Source organism: Adiantum capillus-veneris, chromosome 20 (assembly GCF_014529385.1).
Source record: "Adiantum capillus-veneris isolate H3 chromosome 20, ASM1452938v2, whole genome shotgun sequence".
Lineage (NCBI taxonomy): Eukaryota > Viridiplantae > Streptophyta > Polypodiopsida > Polypodiales > Pteridaceae > Adiantum > Adiantum capillus-veneris.
This window is the reverse complement of record NC_140950.1, coordinates 40,265,738-40,278,701: the sequence shown is the minus strand read 5'-3', so window position 1 is coordinate 40,278,701 and position 12,964 is coordinate 40,265,738. Positions and strand designations below refer to the sequence as shown.

Here is a 12,964-nt window from a genome sequence, read left to right as displayed (position 1 = left end):
ACCACAACACACAGCAGATCAGCCAGTGTTAGCAGATTCCCACAGCAGAGACCAAATTTCCCCGCAATATCATTTTCAGCCCTAGCATTTTTGCATCTGCAAGACACCTCAGCGTTTTTGCAGATCTTCGCGACAGAATCAGCCCTAGACTCAGCGTTTTAAGTTTTCAGCAATCAGATCCCACAGTAGAACCCTCGAACCTCGCAAATCTCACCTTCCCGCAGCAGTTCCTCGCCGCACGGTCAGATCCCGCGAAGTTTGCAGTTTCAGCCCGGAAAATACAGATTTCAGCATCTGCGTTTTCAGCACGTCGTCGTCGCATCGTCGCCATCGACATCGTCACCGACATAGAGTCAGAATTCAACAGATAGAAGATTTGCAGATTTCAGCCCTTAGCATTTTCAGACTTTAGCCCGTCTCGTCGTCGTCCTCATCGTCGTCGACATCGTCGGCAAGTCCAAGCATTGTAGAGATTTGTGCAATCAATAGTAGACCGCTCTCGCTATAGAGAGTGGGGCCTTTGGAGGAGGGTTTTGACAACATTCTGGTGTCGTATTCTTCTCTCTCTATCTCTCAGTCTCATGCACCTTTATTCACAGTGTTCACCACTTTGTTTGTGTCCATTGCACTCTTTCACTAAAGGAACGGAAGGCTCTCCCTTCCATAAGTAAAAGGAACCCTTGAGCACAGTTCAGAGCACTCATCTTGAACAAAGTTCAACATTCATTTCCATTGCACCTAACACATAAAGCAATGCCTCTTTGTGCTCATCATCCGATTTGCGTAATTGGGTGCCGAGCTGCAAAACACAATTAGAGAAAGACATAACTAGCATACCCTTTTGCTTGAAACCATGCCAATCATCTTTCAACCGTGTTAGGTATTGAGGTGGCATAAACCGCGCCTTGGGCTTGTCTTGGAAGTCAGCCCAATTGAAGGAAAGGGGCGCACCTTCTTCGGCTTCCTCTAGGTGCACGGTCAACTGTGCCTCTTGCCATGCGTGGTACCAATTAATGGCATCACCAGCAAGGTACATGACTGTAGTCAAAACCTTGCTATTTCCTGTTTTCTTAGTTGTCGCAAAGTAAGCATTAAATTGATGCAACCAAGAGTGTATAATAGTAGTATCCATCTTACCGTCATACTTACTGAACGTCAACTTCTTAGTGACGGGGTTGTTGGAGTCCGAATCTTTGCGGGTGCTACTTGATGAACTACCGACATCTTTGACTGGCTCGGGCTCAGAGGTGAGTACATGTAGGACCAACTCTTGCATGCGTTGGTCTCTCTGTGTCTCACGCTCTAACTCCAAGGCCGCTCGTCTTTCTTCGGCCGCCAAGCGCGCTTGCTCACGCTCACGCTCCAAGGCTACCATTCTGTCTTCGATCGCCAAGCGCACTTGCTCACGCTCACGCTCCAAGGCTAATCGTCTTTCTTCGCGCTCACGATCCAATTCTTCCTTTCTATCTTCGCGCTCGCGATCCAAGATTGCCTTTCTTTCCTCGGCCGCAAAGTGCGCTTGATCGCGCTCGTGATCCAAGGTTGCACGTTGCGCCTCGTGTTGTAGCATCATGTCCATCATCCTCTTCACCAAAGCCTCCATAGGATTTGGTGCAAACCATGGCGTAGATGGGGAAGGTGGGAAAAATTCTTCTTCACCACCTCCATGCTCATCACCTTCACGCAAAGTATCCATTCCGCTTCGGGTGATGACCATACACTGAGATCTTAGGTACTTAAGTTCACGAGGAACTTGGGTTCTTGTGGTTCTTGGATTCTTGAGGTTCTTGACTTCTTGAGGTTCTTGAGGTCTTTCTTTAGCTTGCAATCTGTGTTAGAGAAGGCTTTTCTCTTACCCGAGCTCTACTCTTCCCTGCGCGAGCACCCCTTGGCAGCCTTGCGCTCACAATAAGGTTGCTTTTTCCCACCTCACGTCGATTGGCCGGCCGCTAAGTGAACGGTCCTCTCTCAATGAGTGAAAAGAGGAACAAGGGGAGGCCGGACAAGCCCTCCTTTCTTGGGTTACCTGCCACTCTTCAAAAACACAATTAAGAATCGACACGCCCAAGTGGACTTGGGTTACATGCGACCACAACAAGAAAAACAAATTCTTGTGGTTCTTTCCTCGAGTGATACAAAACACTGCCAAAGCTCCGATACCAATGCAAGGTGTAGCGGAAGTGAATGTTGAACTTTGCTCAAGATGAGTGCTTCGAACTATGTTCAAGGGTTTCTTTTACTTACGGAAGGGAGAGCCTTCCGTTCCTTTAGTGAAAGAGTGCAAATGATCACAAACAAAGTGAATGACACTATGAATGAAGGTGCTGAGACTAAGAGAGGGAGAGAGAAAAGAATACGACACCAAAATGTTGTCAAACCACCTCTAAGGGCCCACTCTTTATGGCGAGAGAGGTCTATGCTATTGATTGCACAAATCTGGTACAATGGTCTAGATGCAATGGACTTGCCGACAATGTTGACGACGACGAGACGGGCTGAAATCTGCAATTTGCTAACTGCTGAATTCTGACACTATGTCGGCGAGGATGGCAATGACGACGACGCGACGACGATGCGCTGAAAACGCAGGTGCTGAAATCTGCGAACAGCGGGCTGAAACTGAAAACGCTGGCTGATCTAACCGTGCGGCAAGGATCTGCTACACGAAGGTGAGAGTCACGTGCGCACTTCACTTGCGCCACGTGAACACCCTTTTGCCATGGTTTAGCATCAGTCATAGCCTAGCTTAGGATTGAGCCTGGCACTTTGTGAGCCTCTAGCAGGACATGCATGCCCAGGCCAGTCGCAATTGCATACCCTCTCTTGCACAGTCAGTTAGCATGAGCATTTTTCAGAGCATTGAACCCTTTTCGCCAAAGTACACATTTTTCACTTATTTATTAATAAATGACTTTTGTTGGAAAAGTAGATAGGCCAAATTGCTAAAGAGCTATAAAAGAAACCATTGGGTACTTAATAGAAGCAGAAGAAGCAGGACACAGAAGGGCAGGCACCCGCAACAGCAGAGCAGGCAGGCACCCAGGTCCCAGCGTTTTCTCAAGGATCAGCCAGCGTTTTCAGATTTCAGTCAGATCAGCCATTGTTTTTGCATTTAAGCCCTAGCCCGGCGAAGCGGTTGCAGATCCAGGCCGCAGTATTGCCGCAGTAGCAGATCCCTAGCAGTGTATCTAGCGTTTTCAATTTTCAGCATTGACGCCGTCGTCGTTGACACCATCGTGGACATCGTCATCGTCATTGTCATCACAGATTGCTATCTTGACGACGACACCTTCTTCGTCGTCATCACAGATCCCTACCTTGACGACGACACCTTCGTCATCGTCATCACAGTCCCGGACTTGACGACGACCCCATCGTCGTCGTCATCACAGTCATCATCGTCATCGTTGTCGACATCATCATCGTCGACATAGACCAACAATACCCGTCGTTGACGTCACCGTCTTTGACACAGAACCGTTGTCGACTTCATCGTCTTCGATACAGAACCGTCGTCGACTTCACCGTCTTCGACACAATATCGTCGTCGATAAAGACCCTTAGTACCTCGTCGTCGACTTCATCGTCTTCGACATAGACCTCGTCATCGACCTCCCCGTCTTCGACATAGATCCTCTCAGTTTCTCAGTACCCTCAATACCCAACACCAGTAGCATCAGTTCAGCCTCGAGCATCAGTAGCATCAGTGCCCTTAGCATCAGCATCATTGTAGTAGCATTTGTGCAAGAACAAAGAAAGTACTTGCTCTGGCAACAGAGCAAGGGGGCCCTTGAGGGTTGGGACCCGACATCCTTGTGTCATCTCTTTTCTCTCTCTTGTCTCTCTCTTTCTTTCAGTTTCAGTTCAATTCTTTCAAGTGAAGCAAAGTGTCCCTTGTGTTTGTGTGCAAAGTACTAGATCCGAGCAAATCCTTATTCTCTTCCGTTGCACCTGACAATGAGATCTGCGAGGTTTGGGGTTGTACTTACAGGTCTAAGTGTTGAAAACTGAAAACGTTGATGCAACGACTGATCAGACGCCGAGAACTGCAAAACGCTAGAGCAATCTGTAGTTTGCAAAAACGCCAAGCTGATATGGTACTGCTGACTGAAAAACGCCAGGTGCACTGTAGCAAAAACGCCAAGGAAGATCTGTCGCAGAAAACGCTAGAAGTCTTGATGGCTGAAAACGCTAGGGAGTTCCACCGGTCTTGCATTGCCAGATGCGGGGTCTCTCTAACCTATTCTACCAGAAAGTGCTAGCTCTAGGTTTCTTTTATAGAACTTGGCAAATTTGCCCTACCCAGTTTTCCAACAAAGTCACTTATTAATAATAAGTGAAAAACGGATAAAATGGGAAAAATGGGTTCTGAGCACTGAAAAATGCTCATGATGGGTACTGACTGTCATGCTGATGATAATGTTGTGTGCAGCAAAAGGATATGCAACTAATCCAAGTGCCTGGACATGCACGGCCTATGAACAAGCTCACAAAGGTGCCAGAACACTTCCTAAGCTGACCTGAACCCTGGACCTGAAGTAGCTTGTCCACATGCACATAGGGTTAGATGTGCACGTGACACTGAAACTCTATGATGTACACGGCCAAGCCTCAAGGAACCTGTCCAGCTCAGGCAGCGAAGAGAGGACGGGCATGAAAATCCGAATTGGCAGGTTCAAACGCCTTGCAAATAGCCCGCCGGAATTTGTCACAAGAAGGCGTGTGTTTACCATCAACAACCCGTCGTTGACACCAAAGAAATGCAGTGTCCTTGAGAAGAGAACTAGCAAGTGCAGCTTTTTTGCTTTCTATGAAATCCGTGTTGGACGAGTAGACATCAATTTTGAATAGCCATTAGTCCAGTACGTGCTTGTCGCGGCGACCATTATAAGACTCAGGCAGTTTAACATCCTGTTTCTTCTTCTGTGCAGCATTAAAAAATTTATAAAGTAACTAAAGTTCGCGATTGTCTTACTCATCAGATGGATCTAGTTCATTTTGTTCATCCACTAAAGCTTCAGAAGAAGGTGGTGGAGAAGCAGCATGTGTAGTCCGAGAAGCAATATGATCAGTCCGTGATGAGTTTTGCATTTGCATTTGCTCTAGGCGAGTGTTGATTGAGGCGAGGCTTGTGGGAAGTGCTGCCATCTACTCCTTGATAAGAGTGAGGGCATCTTCTGATTAGCCTTCCCATCGTGAAAAGTCGACATGGTTACGCCTCAATGGTTCTAGGACAAGTAGTTTGGGAGCTGAAACTATGTTTGGAACGGGATCCGGCTCTAGAGTATCTAAAATCACAATGACTTCACGTTCTGGAATATCCGGGATAATGATCACTTCACGTTCCGGCAGAACCTCTTCGGGAATCTCGTCTATGTATGAGAGAAAAGGGATCAGAACATAAAAGTCGTCGTCGGCCATGACGGCAAATGTCCCGTGCGTGCAAAGTGCCACACAAGGCCAGCGCGGGAGACCGGGAGAGAGTGTGGCGCTGGCTATAAACAAACGCTAGAATTCATTTTGAGCTGGTGGGTTTTTTTTACGTTAAGTATAAATTGGCCAAGAGGTGTACTCAAGAGGTGCTTCATATTGGGTTTAATAATATGGTGCTAGGTGGCCAGATTTTAATGTGAAAATAGGGGCTGGATTTTAATTACATATGTTGTGTAAGGTGCAGCGGCAATGAATGTTGAACTTTGCTCAAGATGAGTGCTCCTGTAACAGACTTGGGACACTTCAAGTCAAGAATTCTACCGCAACAACACAAATAACCACTTCAAAACAATTCACAGTTCACAATTGATTCGACACTGGCCTGGCGGAGTTCTATGCCTAGCGATATTGGCCCCAAAGACTGGCACCCCATTCGGTATTTCTTTAAGTATTAATATGTGTTCAAAGTACAAGAGTGCGGGCAAGCGCTCACACTCAGACTCTGCATCCAGATGCCATGAGTTATGAGGCCCTGCCTGCTTATTTAAAAAGTACAAGGGACGCCAAAAGCAGAGCCCCAAAAGCTGAAAATCAAAAGCTTTGAGTATTTTTAAAGCCTCATAAAAATAAAGCAAAGGCTCTTTTTCTCTTATGCTTTAATAAAAATAAAGCAACACTCTCTCTCTCTCTCTCTCTCTCTCTCTCTCTCTCTCTCTCTCTCTCTCTCTCTCTCTCTCTCTCTCTCTCTCCCCCCCCCCATGCAATGCGTAGCAAAAAGCAATGCCCAAAAGCTGAGCGCAGCGTGCTGTAAATTCCGCCGCGTTTTGCATTGGCGTCCGTACAGCCTACCACGTGTCAGCAACCAGCCAAGTCAGCATGCGGGTCAGCATTTCCGGGGGTGTGTGGGTCTAGCGGGCAGCCAGGCAGATGTGTGTGTACTGGCAGCAGCCATGTCACCCATTTGTGACACACCTCCCTCTCGAAAGCATTGTAATCGCCCTCATTACGCCTACAAAACAGACAGAAGCCATAAACTGTCTTAGCAGACACTGACTGTTAGTACCAACACACTAGAAACACACAACTAGCACATGTACCAATCGACAGTCACATCACAGGACATCACATGACATTCAACATTCATTCGGATCTTAGACCATGATTTATCGGCAATGCAATTAGCAATCGCATCTAGATCCACTCAGGACCTCATAGATGCCCGATTGACTAACCCCTATTGCAACCATGTCTATTCGAGATCAATCAGACCAAAATGTTGCAGTCATTTCGTCTATCAATTCCTACACTTAAAAACAAGTCAAGAACAAATCAATTTCATATTCAGGAATTCTATTTAATAAAGTCATAGAGCAGAATGCTGTCAGCTCTCAATATCCCTGAAGCTCAAAGAGACATCAGTGACTCTAGTATTCTAAAAATCGAGGCATCTGTTGACAAAGAGCGGAGTAACTCCCCTTTTGTGCATCCCCCACTGCACCAGATCTGCGGCCAAGCTGAATTCTGGGTTCCATTTGGAATAGACTATGCTAAACCAAAAGCTTCAAGGTAAAGGTTCACAATCTAAGGAGTACCAGCTAGGTCCTTCTCCTCCATCCACTTCGCATCCAACGCAGGATAGTTCTTGAATTTAACCAAGAACCGCCTTCTTACTTTACCCTTAGTCTTTGTGTCCTTATGTGCCAAAATCTGTTGAGGAACAAAGATCTCCTCGTTTTCTTCCACTTCAGGTTGCTCATCGAGCTCCCCATCTTCAGGCACATTACCTTTGAAAGGTTTCAAGAGACTCACATGAAATGCATTGTGAATCCTCCAAGTGTCAAGCAGTTTCAATTGGAAGGAGACATCATTGATCTTTTCAAAGATCTGGAAAGGTCCGTAGTATCGCATACTAAGCTTTGGAAAAAGCCTCTCCTTTCCCTTTTTCTTTCTCAGACGTGCCTTCTCAAAACGTAAGAGCACCCAATCATCCTTTTTCAATTTCAAATCGTGACAATGGCGATCTGCTGCCTTTTTCTGTCTTTCCTGAGATTTCTGCAAAGCCTCGCAGACCTCGGCAAAAGCCGTATCTAAGTCGCGCATATATTCATCCGCTTCAAAAATCTTAGCCTTTGTGCCTAGGAAGGGTGGAACCTTCACAGCACCTTCAATAATCTCAAATGGCGCCTTCGCCGTCGAAGAGTGTATGTATCGTGTTATTGTAGGCAAATTCCACCAACGGTAGATACTTTTCCCATTGAGTCTTCTAATCCGAGATATAAGACTTTAATAAATCTAAAACCACTGAATTGGCAATCTCAGATTGTTCGTCAGTCTGCGGGTGGAAAGATGACGAGAACTGCAACCGCGTGCCAATGTTCTTCCAAATTGCCTTCCAAAACAAACTCGTAAATCTAAGGTCCCTGTTGGAGACAATCGTCTCAGGCATGCCATGTAATCTGAAAATCTGGGCCACAAACAATCTCGCTAAGTGATCCGGCTTGTAACAAACTTGGACACTCCAAGTCAAGAATCCACCGCGACAGCACCAAATAACCACTTCAAAACAGTCCACAGTTCACAATTGATTTACACTGGCCCAACGAAGTTCCATGCCTAGAGATATTGGCCCCAAAGACCGGTGCCCCTTTCAGTACTTCTTTTTGTATTAATCTGAGTTCAAAGTACAAGAGTGGTTTGGGTCTCACTCTCAGACTCTACGTCCATATGCTCTGCTGGGTGGGAGCCCAAAACCACTTATTTATTTGTTTACAAGGGATGCCCAAAAGCAGAGCCCCAAAAGCTTAAAATCAAAAGCTCTCTCTCTTGCCCTTAAAATAAAAGCAAAAGAGTTTTCCTGTCTCTCTCTTTCAAATTGCGTAGAAAAAGCAATATCCAAAAACTGTCATAAAAAGCCAGCACAAAATCCGCCGCAATTTCCGGCCGTCGTACTGCTGCCACATGTCATTTCTGCCGCCAAAAATTAGGGTTTTTGGCACAAATTAGGGTTTGGAGAAAATTAGGATTTTTGCAATTAGGGTTTGTCTGGCAGAATTTAGGGTTTTCAACCACGTCATCACATTGTGACATACACCCCTCTATGTAATCGCCCTCGATTACGCCTGCAAAATAGACAGAGGCCATAAGCCGTCTTAGCAGACACTGTCAGTTAGCACCTACGTACTAGGAACACACATCTAGCACATGTACCAATCTACAATCACATCACACGACATCACAGGACATCACTAGATAGCACAGGACATCACATGACATTCAACATTCGTTTGGATCTTAGACCATGATTTATCGGCAATGTAGCTAGCAATCGCATCTAGATCCAGTCGGGACCTCATCGATGTCCGATTGACTAACCCCTATTGCAACCATGTCTACTCGAGATCAATTAGACCAAAATGCTGCAATCATTTCGTCTATCAATTCCTGCACTTACCAAGCCAAGAACAAATCAGTTTCATATTCAAAAATTCCATTTCATAAAGTCAAACAGCAGAATACTGTCAGCTCTCAATATCCCTGAAGCTCAAAGAGACATCAGTGACTCTAGTATCAAAATCGAGACATCTGTTGACTAAGGAGCAGAGTAACTCCCCTCTTGTGCATCCCACTGCACCAGATCTCCGACCAAGCTGAATTTTGGGTTCCATTGGAATAGACTATGCTAAACCAAAAGCTTCGAGGTAAAGTTTCACAATCTGAGGAGTATCTGCTAGGTCCTCCTCCTCCATCCACTTCGCATCCAATGCAGGATAGTTCTTGAACTTAACCAAGAACAACCTTCGGACTTTACCTTTATTCTTCGTATCCTTATGTGCCAAAATCTGTTCAGGAACAAAGATCTCCTCGTTTTCTTCCACTTTGGGTTACTCATCAGGCTCCCCATCATCAGGCACATCACCTTTAAAAGGTTTCAAGAGACTCACATGGAATGCATTGTGAATCCTCCAAGTGTCAATGTCACAAAAATACGCAAGGGAAAACTGACTGTTAAATGCAATTTACATACTCAAGAGACTTTGGACAGAAAGAGAGAAAGCTTGACACATCATTAGGAACGAGAAGATGTGCTGGTCTCCCCCCCCCCCCCATAAAGAGAATATCTTTATTACTAAGGGAGAATCTTTACAAGCACAGGAACGGGGCAAAAGCCCGTCCTCTATTCTTTCTTGTCTATTTTCTTCTTTTGAGTGAGAGAGTAGAAGAACTGCTCTCTGACTACTGAGAGGATCTTTCCTCTTCTATGAGATTTTGGGAAGCTCTCGTAGGCTAGAGTCTACCTTCCACAAAACTCATCAGAAGCTCTGATAAATGAGATTCTATCTTCCGCTAACTGTGTCTCTTTGGGCATAATCATTCCTGCAGTCAACCCACGAAAGAAACATGCAAAACGCACGCACACACGCTTGCTGTAATTTTCTGCACATAGCCAAAAATGCCGAAATGGAGGTCCTTTTCGCGATGGAAACGCTCCAAACTTTGTGTATGTGTAGAGTAGGTAGAGAGGAATAAGATTCTATTAAGACTTTGCTGAAATTCACCCTAATACAGGTGATTAGGGACTGAAAACAGAGAATTTGCAACAGCTAGAAGAGAGAGAGAGAGAGAGAGAGAGAGAGAGAGAGAGAGAGAGAGAGAGAGAGAGAGAGAGAGAGTTTTCTACTACTTTACGCGATGAAACTTCTCCCACAGCTGCCTACAACCATGAGAGGCCTTGTTCTAGGTGATGGATGCTCAAAGGCTCCATATACACCACAAGGTGCTGCTCTCAAGCTTCAATGGAGAGCTTCACTGCGTAGAGGACGTTCAACTTATGGGGGGTAGTGCACTGCCAACCTGGCAAGAGGGGGAGGGACTGCTCTCATATAGCCAGCCAGAAGAGAGGGAAGCTCGCTAGAAGAGAGAGAGAGAGAGAGAGAGAGAGAGAGAGAGAGAGAGAGATTGCATGGGTAAGTGTGCCAAGTGGCACCCTTAATAATTTAAAAACCATTCAACTTTTGACTTTAAAAGTCCTATGCTAATTAATGAAATGTGCAATTAAGTGCACAACTGCACACAGATGCAACCAATGAAAATGTTAGCTGCTCCCCAGCGCAATGCCGTACCAGCACTGCTCTGGCATTACCTCGCACTCGTCCGACCGTTTGGTCCAGCATAGACAATTTAAAATAATTTAATTGACTTATCCTAAGGCAATAAAAATAATTCAGGCCTTAGGGTTACTGTTGTTCTAAGGACCCCATCTCATTCTTGTGCTTGCACTAGCACGCGTAATTTTCTGAGCCTAAAATCTGAGGCTACTATCTACCCCTTCATTGAAGACCCGATTTCCCAATCACTAAGGCTTCAGGATATTTTCTGCTAGGGTCTCCCTGAGGTGCTCTGGCCCAAACTTGGGCGCACCTGAGGCCCTAGAACTGCTAGATCTATTCTGATGTGCACACAACTAATTAGATAATTCTTTTCTCGTAAATACATTAATTATTTACAAAGTCTCACATAGTTACAGTCAGGGAGTTTCAGTCGGAAGGAGACATCATTAATCTTTTCAGAGATCTGGAAAGGTCCGTAGTATCACATACTAAGCTTTGGAAAAAGCCTCTCCTTTCCCTTCTTCTTTCTCAGGCGTGCCTTCTCAAAACGTAAGAGCACCCCATCATCCTCCTTCAATTTCAAATCGCGACGATGGCGATCCGCTGCCTTTTTCTGTTGTTCTTGAGATTTCTACAAAGCCTCGTGGACCTTGGTAAAAGTCGTGCCAAAGTCGCGCGTATACTCGTCCGCTTCAAAAATCTTGTCTTTCGTGCTTAGGAAGGGTGGAACCTTAGCAGCACCTTCAACAATCTCAAATGGCGCCTTCTCCGTCGAAGAGTGTATCGTGTTATTGTAGGCAAATTCCACCAAAGGTAGATAGTTTTCCCATTGAGTCTTCTAATCCGAGATATAAGACTTCAATAAATCTAAAACCACCGAATTGGCAATCTCAAATTGTCCGTCAGTCTGCGGATGGACCGATGACGAGAACTGCAACCGCGTGCCAATGTTCTCCCAAATTGCCTTCCAAAACAAACTCGTAAATCTGGGGTCCCTATCAGAGACAACTAAGTGATCCGACTTTATTGTTTTTTTTACTGGAATGAAATGAGCTTGCTTGATCTGTCAATAACAGTCCAGATACCATCTTGACCGCTCTGTGTTCTCGGGAGACCAAAAATGAAATCCATTGCAATACTTTCCCAGGGGCAGGTGGGTATGGGCAAAGACTGTAACAATCCCTGTGCTTTATGCCTGTCAAACTTGACCTTATGGCATACCAAGCAACTGCGCACAAACTCTTCCACATCCTTCTCGAGTCTCAGCCAAAAGAAGTATCTAACTACCCCTTTCATGGTGGTAGCAATGCCGCGATGACCCGTAAAAGGTGGACAGTGGAAAGCGGTCATAACCTTTTCCCTCAACGGCTGTGTAACGCACAACATGGTTTTTCTCATCAAGTAGCCATCCCGAATGAATATTCCGCTACTGTCTCCCCATCCTGTGTCCGTGTGAAAACGTTTGCAAAATCTGTGTCGGTGGCATATTGGCCGACCATATCCTCGACGCTCCTATGATGTATCGTAGAAATAGCCAGAACCAACGGCTTCCGAGACAACGCATCTGCTGTCAAATTCTTATGTCCCTGAACATGGATAATCTCGAAGTGAAACTGTGACAAGATGTTCGCCCACCGCATCTGCTTTTCCAATAGCTTCTTCTATGACAAGAAGTAGAGTAAACTCTGATGGTCTATAAAGACAATAAAACCCGCTCCGAGTAGGTAATGCCACTGTCAACAGGAGGTGTATTTTTCCTGTTGCCTCCCGTAAATAAGTACTAGATATTTTTATTTATTTTATTTTTACTTGTTTTCCCCGGGACCCTTGAAAAGGTGCAAGTGGACATTGCATGGCCAGTGTGAAATGGCTACGGCCGAATAGGTTTCTCACATCGGGAGTCTGGGTCGGTCGGTCGGGAACTGGTCGGGCCAGTTAGCACTGAATTCTGATGAGTATGGAAGCCTATGTCCGCCAAATGAAATCTGGGTCACTCAGAAAGTCACTTACAACTTTATAAGTGAGTGGGAACTAGGGAATTAAGTCAAAGGGGCAAACTGGACACTTGGCAGTTGTAGAGCCATTTGCAGGACACCTCAGCTGGAGGGGGCGCCCATTTGAGATTGGGGCTGATATTTGCTCATGCAAGTGACCTATAGTGTGTGTGTGAGTAGTGGGTACACGTCTACAGCTTTAATGGAAAGCCTGCCTTCTCCTCTGTCTCATGTAGCGCGATGACTTGCTCTCGTGCATCTCTCTCTCCCCTTTGGCACATATGGTAATGCCCCACTAGTTGGGCTACTCAGATGAACATGTACAATTCTGGGGGTTTATGCGCGTTTGCCAAGGCAAGAGCCTTCTGAACAGGAACCGGATTAGCTAATTGCTAATCCCCCACAGGTACGCACAATTCCATCGCGAAA

General features: G+C 45.6%; 1 protein-coding gene across 2 annotated transcripts in view; it reads right to left on the bottom strand.

Moving 5' to 3' along the window:
* The window catches only part of LOC147432400 (Acyl-CoA N-acyltransferases (NAT) superfamily protein), a 101,188-nt gene that overhangs the window by 29,485 nt on the left and 58,739 nt on the right, over nucleotides 1-12,964 (bottom strand). The window lies entirely within an intron of this gene.